Source organism: Sus scrofa, chromosome 13 (genome assembly GCF_054392235.1).
Source record: "Sus scrofa isolate SSC_HxYL_T2T_F1_AM1 chromosome 13, Sscrofa_HxYL_maternal_Yorkshire_Landrace_v2.0, whole genome shotgun sequence".
Lineage (NCBI taxonomy): Eukaryota > Metazoa > Chordata > Mammalia > Artiodactyla > Suidae > Sus > Sus scrofa.
Window position 1 is genome coordinate 167728318 of NC_139395.1, and position 14849 is coordinate 167743166.

Below are 14849 nucleotides of genomic sequence, written 5' to 3' on the forward strand. Positions count from 1 at the left end.
TATTGTTTTATATCCCACTTTCTAAACAAGTATATTGAGGCAGCATTAGGTCAACTAATTTGATTAAGAATGCACAGTTAGTGGAGAAGACAGGATTAGTAACCAGTAATGAAATTCCAGATCCTTTAAAAACCAGTAAGATCAGGGTAAGTGGGACTACATATGACCAGGTTTGAGGACTCCTTCCTCTTTCTTACTGTTGAAATGTGGTTGGAAGAGATTAGACAGTACCCTATTACCACCTCATCTGTGAGAATCAGTAGTGCAGTTACTAGACAAGTAATAGCATTGTCTGGCTGAGAGGCTGACTGATAAAGCAATATGTTCCATCCTTGTGGTAGTAATAAAACTCCTGAAATCGTCCGTAAAGCTTAGTAGCCAAAGGGGAAAAGCAGATGAGCCACATGGAGATGTCGCAGATGTACCAGGGAGGAGGTAGAGCTAGTAAATCAGAAATAGACACTTGGTGCTCAGAAACTTAGACCAATGGAAGTTTTCTAAACAGGAATTCACCAACAAATGCACAAGTATTTTGAGTAAAACACATACCTTAATATACTCCATATGAGAAATAGGCAGGAGACAGAGTAAAGAAAGATCGCCTTACTGTTTTATGATTTCCATGATATGTTTTCATTGCTTATGTGAAATGAAGTTTTTGTTTTGTTTAGTTTTTTGTTTTTTTTGTCTTGTTTTGTTTTTGTTTCTGGTATATTGGTAATTCTGTGGGAAATGTGTATGATGGTAGAGAATGAGACGTGAGGTCCAAACTGCAAAAATGGGGGAAGAAAACAAACAAACAAACAAACAGACCCTGCCTCACAAAACCTCATGAAAATAGCTGCAATCATAAACAAGGCTAAAGAGACATCCATGGCCTTAGTAGACTTAAATAATGAATCTTGCACAGTTCAGTTACTTCCTTTGTGGATTTAATAGGAAATCAAAACCTATATCTCATTTCACATGGAACAATATTTGGTGAAAGAACAAAGCAGTGTTTTAATAGTGAAAAACAATCCAGAACAAAACTGGTGGCACTTCAAATGCCCACTGGATAAAAACTGAGTAAATAAAAAGTGTCATATTTGTACAGTAGAATAATATTCAGCAGTAAAAGTAAAGAATATTTATCATCCAAATGAATGTCACAAATTATGTTGAGTAAACAAAGTAGATGGCAAAATGAATGTATGATTTCATTTATTAAAAAGATAACTCAGAGTTAGATACTACTGATTAGAGATACAGACATAGATGATACAACTATCAAAAAAAGGAAAGGGTTACCTCTGGATGTCGAATAAAGGAGTTGCTATTTGGGAGAGGTGCTTTGTGGCCTTCAGAAGTGGTGACAATTAGTTTCCATTGGGAGGAAAATGTACCTGTGTTCATTTTAAAATACCATGTATCTCTTACATATGTTACATAGAATCAACATGTGATAACTAAAAGTTCCTCTCAAGTGATTTATTAGTACATTTGTTTCCATAATAAATTAAAATTTTTTTTTAGTTCGCATTGCTCTCATATAAAGTGGTGTCACTGACCTTGTGTGGGTGATAATGGAATTAGGACATTTCATCCATCTTTGGTCCACAAATACTAAACTGAAGGAATATTAGAATATGAGTGCACTTTGATTCTTACATGTCAAGCAAATCATAATGAGTTAGTTTTCTTTAAGACATCTTGAAAACAAAAGTGATGGAATATTGAATTAAAACAAGCAAAGAACATGAGACAGTCCATTAGCAGATTCAGTATGCATAAAAATGAAAATGCTTCCAGTAAAATAGCTTAATTTTACATCCTAATAAACTTATGACAAGAGTTCTTTGTTGCCTTCAAGAATGACAAAACCCTATCTCCTTGAGCAGTGGAGGGTCCTGCTCCGAGGGCCACTAGGAGGTGACAGAAATAGCTGAATAAATAATAAAGTTTGGGCTTGCTCCTAAACTGCTAAGAACACTGGATAGGGATTAAATTTTCATATCTCCATGACACCCCCCCCCCTTTTTTCCTGTGTCCTTCTTGGTCCTTATTGGTCCTTTCTCAAAAGCATAAAGAAAAGATCACATATATACACTCCCATACATAAGGAAACTGCACAAAAGTGCTAGCACATTTAGAGATGAGCACAGGTCTGGTCAGGCACTGGAAGGTGAACCAGACTGCTTGACAAATCCGATGGAAAAGCATCCTTACCTGCAGTGCCATTTCTATGCAATATGTGACTGCTCTCTGGAATAGTACAGTGCCTTGAGAGGAGAAGAGAGCTCTCTAATACAAAAGACTCAGTTGGGACAGGCTAAGAACCAAAACACTAGGGCCCCAAGCATTCCACACTCTCTCAAAACTCCTTCCAACTTCAATTTTGAAATCAAAAGGTGAGGGGAAAAAAAAGGTACTTTAGAGGGCAGAAGGGTATTTTATGATGTTTCTCTTTTGATGGATTACCTGCTCCCTGGTACAGCAACTGAGAGAGACTGCAAGGTTACAAAGAACATAAAGCGAAGGAGAGCACTGGCATTTCCCGAATTCTACACAGGTCCTGCAGCTTTGATACATGACTGCCCTGCACAAGGCCATCAATTCTCTGTGTGGCACCACACAGAGTGGAATATGTAATTTGGATGATTATAGTTATCATTATTACATCAAGCTGAACAACATTTTCAGCTCTGTGAACTGGAGGGAGGAGAAGCACAGAGGGGTTGGTTTCAGACTGACAAAGAAGTGGAAAGGGGAGAGGAGATAGTTTTGGAAATTTCTTTTTTTCACTTTTCTGCGGGTTTCCTATACCTGACAAAATCTGAATGTCTGAGCTGTGATCCAATAGATTCTGATTCAGTGGCAGGAGGGCCAAAGAATCTATATTAGCACCCCCAGGTGATGCTTAAGTTTTTTTTTTTTTTTTTTTTTTTGTCTTTTGAGGGCCTCACCCGTGGTATGTGGAGGTAGCCGCTGGCCTACACCAAAAGCCACAGCAACACGGGACCTGAGCCACGTCTGCGACCTACAGCACAGCTCACGGCAATGCCAGGTCCTTAACACACTGAGCGAGGCTGGGGATCGAACTGCAGTCCTCATGGTTGCTAGTCTGGTTCTCTAATCGCTGAGCCACAATGGGAACACCAAGAAAATTTTTAAATGGTGCAAGACTGGATATATTATGAGATTAACCCTCCCCCCCCAAAAAAATCTATTTCTTTTCTCTGAAAAGCCTGATGTATATTGGTTAAACTTTTGGATTTTGTGAGATGATTTGATGAAAGCTCCTTGATTGACAGAACTTGTTTGGTTTCCCTGCTCCTAGAAAAGTGCTAAACATGATGGTGGGCATCAATCACTAAATATACCTTTAATGCATGAGGTGTGCAGACTCAGAGTCAACATTATTGCTACACTTTCGGTGCTCTTAGACATTAGCTTCTCTCTGTGGCATCTGTTTTGGAGGCTGGAGGTACGATGTGTTCCTGTATTGTCATGATAAATGTATAAGGGAGGCTCAAGACTTAACCTAAATTTCAGACCAAAAAAAAAAAAAAATAAAGGAGTTCTCCTTGTGGCTCAGCGGTTAGTGAACCTGACTAGAATCCATGAGGATACAGATTCAATCCTTGGCCTTGTTCAGTGGATTAAGGATCTGGCATTGCCATGAGCTGTGGAGTAGGTCGCAGACACACAGCTTGGATCCTGCATTTCTGTGGCTCTGGCATAGGCCAGAAGCTACAGTTTGGATTGGCCCCTACTCTGGGACCTTCCATATGATGCAAGTGCAGCCCTGAAAGACAAAAGACCAAAAAAAAAAAAAAAAAAAACAACCTAAATGTTTCATTTATTTGCTCTATGGTCTTAGATTGTGATTTAAGAAAATGTCATATAGCTTTATTTAATAGTGCATCTTCTAGACATAAATTAAAGCCCCTTCTTCTCTCTTTAGAGCACGGATCCTGTTGACAGCTGCTTTGTTGGCATATCTTTTCCCAGTAACTAGGGCTAAATTTTAACTTTGGATATGACTTGTAGACAGATCAAAAGAATCTGTCCTCTGTGCATTTCTGGATTTCCTTGTTCTATAAGAAGAATGAATATTATTATTATGTTTTTATGTCCACATCCAAGGTATATGGAAGTTCCGGGTCCAGGGATTGAATCAGAATCACAGTCAGACCTATGCTGTAAATGCAGCAGTGTGGGATCCTTTAACCCACTGAGGTGGGCTGGGGATCGAACCTGCACCTCTGCAGTGACATGAGCCACTGCAATGGTATTCTTAATTCACCGAGTCACAGCAGGAACTCCTTGAATATTATTAGTAAAATGGAGGTTGCAATTAAATTTTGGAAAATAAAATTGGTCAAAGTCAAAGAACATTGTAAATACTTCAACTTTCAGACTTGGACTGAATCAGTTTAAACTGACTATCCTCAATATAGTTTAAGCCACTGATTGTTGCATGAAAAATGTCATTTGAAAACATCTAACATACAATTTTTTGGAAATTCAAATGAAATAAACCTCTGAAAATGTACTTTGTAACATTAGGTAACTTGAAAATACAAAATTTGAACTTGCTTTGTGGGAGAAATAGAGATTAATTAATTTCAAAAATTAAGTTTTCTTATTTAGGTAGATGAATTCAAAGATCAAAATCTAAGTTGAATATTGACATTATGGAAATGGTAGCAATATGTATGATGAGCTTAAAAAGACATTTAAATGACCCATAGCACAGTCAGTTATGTAAAAGTTGAGAGCTGTGGCCACTGTGCCAGAAGAGATATAATATAAATTTTATTTTAAAAATGTGTATATTATATATATGTGTGTGTGTGTCAAAGTATAATTGATTCATAGATAACAATAAATCCAAGAAAGGATATAGGGCTTTGAGCTTCCTACAAAGGGGACATTTTAATTTGTTCTAACATAGAGGCATTAGGGAGGGTAAATATGGTTTTACTCCACCTACAACTGTATTTGAATGGAATGTTAGAGGAAGTTTACTGACATTTTTGTTTAATTATTTTGTTTTTGCCTCTGGATATTTTTTTGGTTCATTTTTTTGTTTGTTTGTTTTCTTAAAGTCTACTTCCTAGAAATGTGCCAAAGCTGGTACTGATTCTAGTATGAGGAGACCAAGCTTCTCCCAGTTGGAATAACCTAAAATGTGTGTTCTTCTTTGTGAATGATCCAGCCTAACACTTGCTAAACAAAGAGTCAGTGATTCTGAACTCACTTGACCCTTGCATATGAGTAGCATGGCGTCCTGCAGAGAAAAGCTTGAACAATTCCAGAGTCATAATCTAAGACCTTTTATTCTCTTCTCCCTCACATCATAAGAACAAAAATCTATCTTAGGTCTAAATCGGTATAATAGACTGTAATTTTTTTTTTTTTTGTATTTTTCAAGGCTGCACCCACGGCACAGGGAGGTTCCCAGGCTAGGGGTCCAACTGGAGCTGTAGCTACCAGCCTATGACACAGCCACAGCAACGCCAGATCCGAGCCACATCTGCGACCTACACCACAGCTTACAGCAACGCTGGTTTCTTAACCCACTGAGTGAGGCCAGGGATCGAACCCACAACCTCATGGTTCCTAGTCAGATTCATTTCTGCTGCACCACAATGGGAACTCCATAGACTTTAATTTGATTCAAATACTATAAAAAAGAAAATTAAGAAAACAGGGTCAGGGGATGGAGAGTGATACAGAAGGTGCTATTTTGTATAGGCTGGGCAGAGAGGAATGACTGTCTCTGACTAGATAAGACGACATTCTAATAGAAACCTTATTAAAGGGGGTGAGCCAAGCAAGTATCTCCAGGAAGAATATCATAAGCAGAGGATGTACAAATCCAGAGGCACTGAGTGGAAGAATTTTTAACATTAAGGGGCCAGGGTGGGGGTGGGGTGGACTATGAGAAGAAAAGTAGTATAGAATATAAAGTCAAAGAGGTTAGTAGAAGGTAAAGTTATGTGGAGGTTTGGTGGCCATAATATTCTGAGATGAAAAGTTGTTGGCAGTTTTGAGCAGAGATGATGTTCTTTTTCATAATTAACAGGATCATTCTGGCTGCTGCATAGGCAATAGAAATAGCAGGTGAGAAGTGGGAGCCAAGAAACCAGTATGGAGCCAATGAACAGTTCAGGTGAGGAATGATCTCATTTTCTGGGTTTCTGGCTGTGTAGTTTTGGGTGCATAGAAGTCTTCAGCTTTTCTGAATGTTTTAGTGTCTTGTGAGATTTTTTTAGTTGCTTAAACGAAAATTTCATTTTGTTACCACCCAAAGCAACTATGAACAAAGCTACTAATCCTGGCTTGAAATGATCTCCAACCTATTTCCTATGATTACAAAAGAGCATTACAAAATTTGACAAAAAATAATCTTTCAGTTTTATTTCCATCACTTGTATATAAATCAGCCCTATTGAAGAGACATTTAGAGAGGAAGAATATTAGCATTTAAATGGTTTACATTAAAGTCTATTATACTTATTTAGGTCCAATATTGATTTTTATTCTTATGATGTGAGGGAGAAGAGAACAAAAGATCTTAGATTCTGAATTTGGAACTGTTGAGCCTTTACTCTGCAGGAGGCAGTGCTACTTGTGTGTAAGGGTCAAATGAGTCCAGAAAACTAATGCAGAAAAAAAGAACTTAACTTCCAAGAAAATGTATATCTAATTTTGAGTCTCTCATGGTAGCATTAAAAGAAGAGAAATGAAAACAAAGAGTAGAAAAGGGGAGATAGGGAGCAAAGCAGATTGTTTACTTGCTTTTGCCTCCTGGATTTTCATTCTTTTCTTTTATCTCTGCAGCCCTGAGGATTTATTGGCACCCATTTCATTTGTCTTTCTCCAGGTTTAAAATTGAGGTGATGAGATGGAATATTACCTGTGTGCTTTGGAACATCCACGAGTGACAGGTGATAGTTGCCTGGGAAACTAGAGATGAAATTCTACAGACCTTTGAAATACTTTACATTTGAAAATAAAGCTCATCTAGAGTTTAAACAGCATACTGACAGTGAGTATTGATCTTTCATATTATCTGTTAGGACATTTGAGTTGCAGATAACAGAAAACCCCCAATTTGAAGTGGTTTAATCAGCAAAGGAATGTATTATCTAATGTTAACTGGAAGTTCAGAAGTAGAATGGGCTCCAAGTGTGTGGTAATAAGAAACCTAATATAATCATGGATCCAGGTCCTTTTCTTCTTTCTCCTCTGCCATCCTCTGTTGTACTCAGCTGCCTCCTGAGGGTGGTTGTACTTGTGGTATCAAGATGGCTGCCAATGATGACCTAGGCAACAGTAATTCTCATTTACTGCTAACAGGTGATGAAAGGGGAGATTTTTCCCTTGAACTTTCTTTTCAACCTGATTGGGAAAAAGATCCCTTAAACCTTCTTTTCAACCTGATTGGGAAAACTTAACTCACATGTTCACCTCTAGCCCAATGAATACCATGATCTAACTGGTTCAAACAAATACAAATCTTCCTTGAGGACTGGATATATTGTGATTCTCTGGACTAAAAGGGCTTCTACTAGGAAGGGAAAAGGGAAATTAGGTGTCATGTGTATCATGCAATGGGGAGGCAATGGTTATCAATAGATTTTTCTCTGGAAAAAAACTTTGAAAGAATGGAATCTGCGAGTTTTGTCATTCTGTCCCTTGTCATTGACACAGTAGACATGTATCTCCCCCACTAAGGATGAAAAGAGAAGTGATGGGGAGGGAATTCTGGTGAGTCCAACCTTTCTCCTTTTTAAAGTATTTTGAAGCAACCCATTAAGAACTTATAAGTAGTAATTTTAATACATAAGTGATTCTAAGGCCTTTGTTGATTATCCAAGAGTTAAAAATCAGTGAATACTGGTGATATTAGAATAGTAGTTTGTTGCTTATGATTTCCTATATTTTGACTTCTTATTTAAGATACTGGTAGTAATTTATTTCAGCAGCTATGTTTGCTATACCTATTGACATCAATTTTGGTAATCAAACAGGTGTTTTGAGATATTTTCCCTTTCTTTTTGGAATCATGAAAATTTTTTTGTTAAAAATAATTTTAGAATAATACAGACCAACTAAGTAACAGCAGGTATATGATAAATTTGTTTGTTTGCAATTTATTTATGAAGAAGGTATTGATTTTCTATTGCTGTATAAAAATTACCATAAACCTAGTCACTTGAAGAAATGCAGGTTTATTATGTTAAGGTTTCAGAAGGTCACAAGTCTGGGCACGGTGTAGTAGGTTCTCTGCTCAGGGTTTCACAATGTTATAATCAGAGCTACAACCAAGTGTTAGACACACTGTCATTCTCAACTGAAGCTCCATGTCCTCTTTCAAGTTCACTAAGGTTGTTGGCAGAATTCAGTTCCTTGTAGTTGTAGGAATGTCCCCATTTGTAAGTAATGTTGTCCAAGGATCCCTCTTGGCTCCTAGACACCACTCATAGTTCCTTACTAGTATAAGATTTTTTTTTTTTTGTCTATTTTCTATTTGCCTTTTCTAGGGTTGCTCCTGCAGCATATGGAGGTTCCCAGGCTACGGGTCAAATCAGAGCTGCAGCTGAGCCACAGCAATGCGGGATCCGAGACACAGCAACGCGGGATCCAAGCCATGTCTTCGACCCAAGCACAGCTCACGGCAACGCCGGATCCTTAACCCACTGAGGAAGTCCAGGGATCGAACCCGAAACCTCATGGTTCCTAGTCAGATTCGTTAACCACTGCGCCACGACGGGAACTCCCTAGTATTTGCTTTATTCCAGGCCAACAGAGCATGTCTCTCTAACTTTGCTTGTCTTATTTCTTATGTCTCTAGATACAGATCTGAGGGTGCATGTGATTAGGTCAGGCCCTCCTAATCTAAAAGTCATTTGGTTGGGGATTGTAATTTGATGTGCTTCACAGTAGCACCTAGAATTGAATAACTGGGAGAAAGTATGTTGACACCTGGAAGCTGCCAAAGGTAAAGGCTGGGCTGGCAATGAGTATATTCCATCCCTCAGTGGAAGATCCAAACATTATTTTCTCAGGTCTTGTGTGCTGGATGCTAAATACTTAAAAAGAATTGTACTTCTCTCTCCTCTCTTTTCCCTCTAACTAGATACAGATCAGTTAAATTTCTCCCCTACAGGAAAAAATATAAATATAAAAAATTATCTCCATGGAGTTCCCATCATGCCACAGCAGAAACGAATCTGACTGGGAACCATGTGGTTGTGGGTTGGATCCCTGGCCTCGCTTAGTGGGTTAAGGATCCAGCATTGCCGTGGGCTGTGGTATAGGTCACAGACACGGCTCAGATCTGGCATTGCTGTGGCTGTGGCGTAGGCCGGCGGCTGCAGTTCCAACTGGGCCTCTAGCCTAGGAACCTCCACATGTGGCACATGTGGCCCTAAAAAGACCAAAAAAAAAAAAAAATTTATCTCCATGGATTGGAAGGCCAGGATGAGAAGGAAATGGATGATAATGAAAAAAATAATAGTATATCTGAAGAGAATAAGGGAAAAAATGTAGTTGAGGAGAAGATGTGAGAAGAAACAAAAACAAAAAAGCAAGCATCATGAGAGAGTAGAGTTGATGTCAGGGTCTATGGGTTTGAAATAAAGCTAGAACAAAAGAAAGCATTATAGGGGAGTGAAAAAATGAAAAAAAGCAAGATAGAGACATCAGAGTTGAAAGTAACAATAATGATGGCATTTGTGGTCATGGATTTGCTTTGAACAGGGCACTCTGCTTCTTTTTCCTAAATAATTTCCTGTGGGGAAGGAGGGCTGATGGCAGCACTTATTTGTGTATGTATCTTGATCTTATTAACAGTATTTCTCAACACTCACTTTGTTATGGTCTGGCTGCTACTTTGAGGAGCCAGACAAAGTAGATAATATTACATTTAATAAACACATATAAAGGCCAAAAAAACATAGCTACAAACAAAAGAAATTTAAAATAGCCCAGGATAGTCTTATAGTCTCCTTGCAAAAACTGTTTGGATAAGAAAATGAGAATGTATGTAGCTCAATATGTTTTTTCCTCTTTTTTCTTTTCTGATACACTAACAAAGATGAATACGATTTGGAAACAACTTCATAAATCCATTTTCCCCAGAGTACCATAGAGTAAAGAAATATTCCATATGGCTAACAACTGGTTTTTAGTTACTAAATCAGAACTGATCAAATAAAATTAATGACAAAGGGTTGGCTAAGTTGAGACTTTCAGTAGCATGTTTGTGTGTGTGTGTGTGTGTGTATAAAATCCACTACAGATGTATTCCAAATAACTGTCCTTTAATCAGGCCATATGCATCTCTTTTAAAATAAATTATTATTATTATTATTGTCTTTTTAGGGCTGCACCTAAATGGAGGTTCTCAGGCTCAGGGCTGAATCGGAGCTGTAGCCAACAGCCTACCTCACAGCCACAGCAATGCAGGATCCAAGCCACATCTGCAACCTACACCACAGCTCACAGCAATGCCAGATCCTTAATCCACTGAGCGAGGCCATGGATTGAACCTGCATCCACATAGATGCTAGTCAGATTTGTTTCTACTGAGCCATTACAGGAACTCCTAAAATAAATTATTAACTATTGCAGAATTATTTTCATTTTAGGAAGAAGGAACGTATCATATCACAATTGCAGGGGACTTCGTTTTGACTTCTTATTTTTTGGTACTCCTGAACCTTTATATTCCTAGTCCCATAAAAGTAGGGCCTAGGCAGAGGTTGAGCTCCTATGATACCATCAATCTATAGCAAACAAGATGAACACATAGACCAGGCTGTTCCTAATGTACTCTATGAAGGTGCACTTTTCTCTGGACACTGTTGACCATGAGGTTATGCTGTGGACACATTTTCACTTTCTGTGGGGGGATTTGTGAGAGCGCCACACAGAAGGGAGATGAATTGAGAAGAAACGTCTTTCTTCTTTTCTCTGCCAAAAAGCTTGAGAGCATAGCAGAAGGGTGATTCAGAAGCCAACAATCTTGTGACTTTGATGCCCATTCTAATTAGATGACTACTTGTTTGGACTTTGTAAGACATCTCCCACCAGAATGGAGATTTTTCCTGAGAATTGAGGCTGGGATATATTTTTAGGATTGTTGATAACAGCTGCCAAAGACACCAATGATGCCAAGATCATTAGCCTAAAAAGACACGATTTAGGCTAATATTTTTTGAATTAATTTATTAACTAAGTTGCCAACATGGACCTCAGGTGTATGCATCTACTTTTCCTCCTGGCTTCTAGATCTGACTCCTTGCATATGAGTTACCATTCATGGATTACCAGGCATCACCTCTCTCAAGTCCTCAGATAAAAGGAACACCTGTGTTCCAGTCCCCATGTTGTTTAGGTTTAAGTGTTTGTTACCAAAGTACCAGAAAGCAGGCTTTTGGGATACACACGACTTATCAAAATGCAGTTTATGAAAGCTTCCAATTTCTGAAGTGGGTAGTGACATTTTTCATTACAGGGCATCAGTAGTCCTAGGCTTCTTTGGTTCAGGAAAACTTGCCATATCATTTTGCCAATTATGACTACAAAATACTGATGGCAATCTTGCCAAGAGGATGTGTTCTCTGTTACTTGAGCTTTATCTTGGTTGGGTCTCAATTTTAATGAGTACTGTCATGAGGGATTCTGGTTTGAAAAGGTCACAGATTTACCAAAGTCTATATAAATATTTTCATCTTATTATGTCTCTACCACACAGCTGCTATTAGGAATTTTCCTGGGAGAATATACTAGGAAGACCAAGAACAATGTACCAGTTTATTGATAGCAATTTTTAAGATATATGTAGCTCTTGGGGAATGATTTAAAACATGATAGTATTCACTAATGCATAAGCAGAATAAGAGTTAGCTGTTTATAATTTGTTAAAAAAATCAGAATTTCACTTGAGAGTAAGAAGTGCTTCAAATATAAAATAATAATGCTGTCATTATGCATCTTTATTCTTAAATTTGTGAATATAAATGACTTGATTGTGTTTCTAGAGAAATTTCTTGTGACATTTTGGTTTGTCGCTATGTCTTCATTTGACAAGGCAAGTTGCTAAGTCCATATTAATGTAGTAAACTGATTTTTTTAATTATATCTGGAAGGCAAGACTAAATTAACAATTTATTAAATTAATTGGGTTATTTTATTCAAATGCTTCCAAAGTTATTATCATGGTACCTAAGTAATCAGACTCAATCTAAATAAATTAATTCCATAAAATATTAGCCTAATTTGTGCCTTAATGGAATCATTTCATTAATATTGACAGGAATAAAAAAAAAAAAATTCCAGGCATTTTAAAGAGCACCAGCAGGGTAAATGTGATCAATACATTATTACTGGCGGTGGAATTTACCAAATTAAGGAAACTATGTTATTAATTAGAAAAGGGGTCATGATATTTCTCCCTATTTTACTGAGAAATTTAAGGCCCCCCACTCACCTTCCATCTCTTTTATTTCTAAAATCACTTTATAGTTTCCCCCTCCCTTTGCCATTTTACAGTCTCTGAGAAATAAATCTTTTTTAAAGATTTATTAAAGTATGTTTGATTTATATCGTTGTGCCAATTTCTGCTCTACAGCAAAGAGACCCCGTCATAAATATATGCACATTTTTTTTTTAGTGCCACACCCAGAGCATATGGAAGTTCCCAGGCTAGAGGTCAAATCAGAGCCGCAGCTGTCATTCTGTGCCACAGCCACAGTAATACCAGATCCAAGCTGCATCTGTGACCTGTACCACAGCTCACATCAGTGCTGGATCCTGAGCCACAATGGGGAACTCCTGTACTTTCTTTTTTAAAAAATATTATTTTCCATTATTGTCTATTCCAAGAGACTGGATATAGTTCCCTGTGCTATACAGTAGGACCTCATTGCTTACTCATTCTAAATGTAATAGTTTGCATATACTAACCTCAAACTCCCAGTCCATCCTACTTTCTCACCCCTTCCCAAGTCTGTTCTTTATGTCTGTGAGTCTGTTTCTGTTTTGTAGGTAGGTTCATTTGTGCCATATTTTAGGTTCCACATATAAGTGATATCATATTGTATCTCTCTTTCTCTAAGAAATAATCTTTTTTTTTTTAACAAAGGCTGATCTTTCTGCTTGTGCTCAGTGTTTTGTCTTCTCCAGGACTTTGATTTATCAAATATGGCCTTTAAAATGATCTATCTACATGTATTTTTAAAATTTTTCATTTCCCATTTCTTTCTCTCCCTCTGCCTAAAAAATGCTTGAAATGAACAACAAACAACTTCCTGAGAAAAATAAACAAAAATACAAAGTTGTTTGAAAGTTGCATCTGCCCCTCAAAACTACATTCTATTTTATCACTTTTTCCCCCATTTTCTTTCAGTAGTCTTAAAAAATGAATGTACCCTTGGGGCATTATCTTCAACATAGTTGACTTATTTTGTATATTTAGAATTCCGTGCCCAGTTAAACTGTGGTCTCCAAGATCCCTAACTTTTAATTAACAAATTTATTTAATTCCTCTTCTATTCAGATTTCAAAGTTGAACTTTTTCTTAAAATAGTTTCCTGGCCAGTGTTCAACATTTGCCTCCTAAATTTCTCACTTCAGTACTTCTTCGCTCTTGCTTTCCTTTTCCACTCACTGTTACTAGCTTTCAAAGCTCTGGCTCTACTTTCCAGCCAAACTCAGGAGTATGTGAGAGCCTTGACTTTGTTTTGCTTCACTGTTCTCTGCAGTGATTTTCTTGGTGACCACATGCATTTCCTTAGTCACAAGTTCATTGCTATTCTGTTGAGCCCCAAAGTCTATTTACTGCTGATCTAACTTATTCCTAGGATGCCAACCTTCATTTTTAGATACGAATAACTTTCTTATACCACAATGTCAAAAATCCAAAACTTAAATGATTGACAGTATCTAAACTTAAACCTTTTAATCTATTTAAACCTGTTTGGGTTTTTTGTTGTTTTTGTTTTGTTTTGTTTTTTAAAATTTAACCCTCCATTAACATTCCTAAGATACTAACTTGAAATCTTGGTGATAAAGTTTGCTTCTTTTTTCCTCTAAAATTACATATCTGCTTAGATATCCTGTCCATAGCTGAATTCTCCTCAGAATTTTCCTTTCTTTCCATGATTCCAGCCAACATTTGAGTTCAAGATTATGTTGCCTCCTAATATATTGCCTTATTTAATATGATAATTTTACAATAGGATTCCCTCACTCAATCTCTATCATTTATGACATTAATGTATACTAATAGCCTATGCTTCCCAGTACTTTATCTCTAAATCCTGAGATGATAGTACCTTTCCTGATTAATCTTCTGACACTTTTCTCTCAATAATTTCCTTTTTAGTCCTATAGTATAGTTCAATATCACATTTTTGCCAAGAAGACCTCATGCATTTTTGATTCATAACCCAATTAAAGAAAAATTCTTATCCTTACATGTATTTGCCATTATCATCATAGCCACCAATGTCATATTTGAAATCACAACTTCTATACTATATTTTTTTCTATTTTATAGATATATGTTCATTTAATTGTCAGTAAATCTATGAAATGAATATATAGATTTCCTCTTGGTAAATGGTGGAGCTGTAACTCAGAAAGTTATCTGCTCAACCCACAAGAATGTATCCTTCAGGATAGGGAGTATAATTGACTATGGCTCCAGCTACTGGGCCCTGAAATCCGTTACCATGTGTGCACCAAAGTCACAGTTCATAAGGGCTGCTCCCAGTCAATGACTGGAAGATACAAGACTCCTCTGACAAAGAACTTTGGCAAGGACTCCCAACCGACTTCAAGAAATT

At 37.3% G+C, this 14849-nt stretch overlaps 1 long non-coding RNA gene across 1 annotated transcript in view; it reads left to right on the forward strand.

Moving 5' to 3' along the window:
- LOC102158095 (uncharacterized) overlaps positions 1–14849 on the forward strand; it is an 899417-nt gene that overhangs the window by 830998 nt on the left and 53570 nt on the right. Inside the window, exons 6-7 of the long non-coding RNA XR_014824905.1 lie at positions 6074–6160; positions 6875–7039. This is a non-coding gene — a long non-coding RNA (uncharacterized LOC102158095). The remainder of the gene's footprint in view (positions 1–6073; positions 6161–6874; positions 7040–14849) is intronic.